Below are 3,136 nucleotides of genomic sequence, written 5' to 3'. Positions count from 1 at the left end.
AGAGACGCCATTTTGGCTCTGGAGGTCAATTCTTAAGCATTCCTTGGTGTATGTGCGTGTGGGAGTGCTTACTTTGAGTAATATTTTTAAAGACCTATGTAACTGTTAGTGAAAACAGTAGCTGAATGTTTGTTTTGATAACAGCATCTACAGCTAACATAGCAGCTACAAGCCAACTCCTGCTAGATTAAGCTTTCATTCAAAAAGTTATTATATGAACAGATATCCTGTTTTTCAGTCCGCTAAGCCTACTGCCAGCTAAAATATTAAATAATTTACCTCATGTTAAAAAATCTTAGCTGAGTGATCTTCAGTGGTGGCCCTGGAGAGCTATAGGGCGTTTTCACATAGAGTTGTTTTAGAATGAACCTAACTCAATTATTTTAAAGTGAACCTGAACGTGAACCAGCTGGAAAATGAACTCTTTTTGACTGTGAATGTCTTTTCTTGTGTTCACATTATACTTGAACTTGGACTTGAAAGAGGAGTCAAACCCCACTCCGATAACACTGGGTTATGGGCAGGTGTTGACATATGCGGGGGCGACATGGCTCAGGCAGTAAGAGCAGTCGTCTGGCAGCCGGAGGGTTGCCTGTTCGATCCCCTGCCCGGGCTGTGTCGAAGTGTCCCTGAGCAAGACACCTAATCCCCAAATGCTCCTGACGAGCTGGTCGGGGCCTTGCATGGCAGCCAATCGCTGTCAGTGTGTGAGTGCGTGTGTGAGCTTCACAGGGCTTAAGGGAATACGTAAGTCCAATCAAACAGCCTCACCTGCAACAATACAATAATGCTGCAATCTAACACCTACTGTAGCAGCGCCATTTTAAAAAGCTACCAGCCAGAGACATTATAATTGATGTAATTGATATAATTTATGTAAAAAACAGGCCAGGGTTTTACGTTTGAACACTCTGGCTTGTTTTTTACATGTTACATATTACATGTAACATATTACAACGGTTACATTTATGTAAATTGCATGTTTTAACCTGATCAAGAGGATGTTTATGTTGTTCTTAATATTATGTCCATACTGTAGCAACTTTCGAAATGTCCTCTCTGGCCATATCAGCATTACAAGGATACATACTGTATCAGGAGTAACCAACATGCATGAATATTGTTGCTAGACTGAACTCGAGTGACCACACATTGGATTTCAAAAGAAGAGCACAAGGTGGGCGTTATGAATATAATACTAGGCTATAATTGTTGGTTAGAGATTTAACTCACCCGGTTTAACCGGTCCTGAGTAGAGGGGAATAATGAATACCAAAACTGCTGGCCTCCTGGGTCTAATTTTAGTATCTCTGATCAGATAAGAAATGCCCAGGAAAAAGAGAACATTTGGTCAGTCTAATTAAACAGGTGACAGAAAGGTTTGGCAGAGAAGCACTGCAGAAATCTCAGTTTGGCGGTTGTGAGGAAATACTGCCATACTCTTGAGCTGAGCAATTGAATTTACACGGTCAATATTCAGCTGTAGGGAAGGATCATATGCAAAATATAAGGTATGGCTGTTACCTTGGTTACGGGCATCTAAATTAATAACTTACAGGAATAGCAATAGAAAAAGACGGAATTTGCTACAAAGTGCTCACTCCCTACAAGATCTGCTTTTTTCCCAATGGGCTATGGTTTAGGCATATTTTCAAAATTTTTGAGGTTAACTTTAATTAAATATAATTGATATACTGTCTACTATTCTCATTGTGAAGTCTGGTCTTAGATATGTAAGCTTATATATATTCTGTTTATATAATGCATAACATTTGCATGGTTGAATGTCTTTTCTATTGAAGCTTTCATTCTCATTCTCAAAATATTATTTAATGTTTCATGTTTTGCAATTTTTGCTTATTGAGGCTTTTTTTGTTAGGTTATCTAAATATTTTACCAGAACAGGGTTTTCAAGCTATGACACGTTTCCTTGACAACAGAAAATTAGCAGATGGCTAGTAGAAGGGCAGGAAAGAATTTCATTGTTCGAAATGAAAACACGGATCTTTCTTTAAACATTCATGAATCATTTTGTCTCAGTCTGCTCTGTGCTGTACATGAATGACATTTATTTCGTTTTAACCAGATACAATATTGGTCTATGTATCTGTTCTCAACATAAGATGTAACTTACAGGACACCAGACAAAGAAAAAACTGTAAACACACCTTGTTATTTTCGGCATGTACCCGGTATGTATTTACAAATGATCCAGTTGACGTGTGAGCCTCCTGCCTTAGGGTCTAATGACATGAAGGTGATGTCATTCAGTGAAATAAGATGAGTTTAAATGATTAATCCCCTGCTCCCTGTGCACGCAGTCCTGTAGGGTGATGCACAGCTGATGCTAGCACTGACCAGGGAGGGAGGGTTTCGGTGGGACAGGATGTCTTCTGCCAACTCATGTCTGTGTGAGCGCCACTCACTAACTGCACTGGGTTAAGAAGCTCGATTTAATAAATTAAACTTTATTTATCCTTTAAGGAAAGAAAAGTCAGGGGAGAGCGCAAACACAGTCCCCCACACTGCATAATTTCATAATTGCAGAAATGATGCAGTAGAGATTCGTAAGGGTTAACACAGCCTGAGTGCAAGGGCTGAGCCTCGCCCTGGGTGAACCGCCCTCGTGATCATGGTATCTCCCTGCCAGGTTAGTATGAGTGCCAATGCTAGGTAAGTGGTTGCTGACAAGCTGGAGGAGTCCCAATACTTCGCACATCTCCTCCTGTTCGGAATTATGGGGGAGGAGATGAGCGGAGGAAAGGAGGATGAGTATTAGGAAACACCCCAGTGTCTCAGAGTTCAGTACTCGATTGCCTGCTCTCTCCTGTATTTGCGTGATGGCATTCCAACCAGTGCATGACTCCACATTCCAAATTGGAAGGGGGTGGATTTTTTTTTTAATGGGGGAGCCACGGTGGTGCAGTGAATATACAGTGAAATGTCTCCTCACAGGAAGGGGGTCCTGGGTTTTAATCCCAGCCGGGGCTTGTGTGGAGTTTGTGTGTTCCCAAGGTGTCCAGGTGGGTTTCCACCAGGTGCTCCAGATTCTTGCCACAGTCCAAAAACTTATTTTCCTTCTTCATTTCCGCTAGGTATGAAGGTGTGAGTGAATAGCCTGTGTGCCCTGCGATGG

At 41.5% G+C, this 3,136-nt stretch overlaps 1 non-coding gene across 1 annotated transcript; it reads right to left on the bottom strand.

Annotated features, from left to right (window-relative positions):
• Nucleotides 1–2,495: 2,495 nt before the first annotated feature.
• On the bottom strand, nt 2,496–2,658 carry LOC133131754 (U1 spliceosomal RNA). The gene has a single exon (XR_009709049.1). It is a non-coding gene; the product is annotated as a U1 spliceosomal RNA (small nuclear RNA).
• Between the last annotated feature and the right edge of the window lie 478 nt (nt 2,659–3,136).

The sequence above is a fragment of the Conger conger genome, chromosome 6, assembly GCF_963514075.1.
Source record: "Conger conger chromosome 6, fConCon1.1, whole genome shotgun sequence".
Lineage (NCBI taxonomy): Eukaryota > Metazoa > Chordata > Actinopteri > Anguilliformes > Congridae > Conger > Conger conger.
Note: the sequence above shows the minus strand (reverse complement) of the source record. Positions and strands in the feature narration are given on the sequence as shown.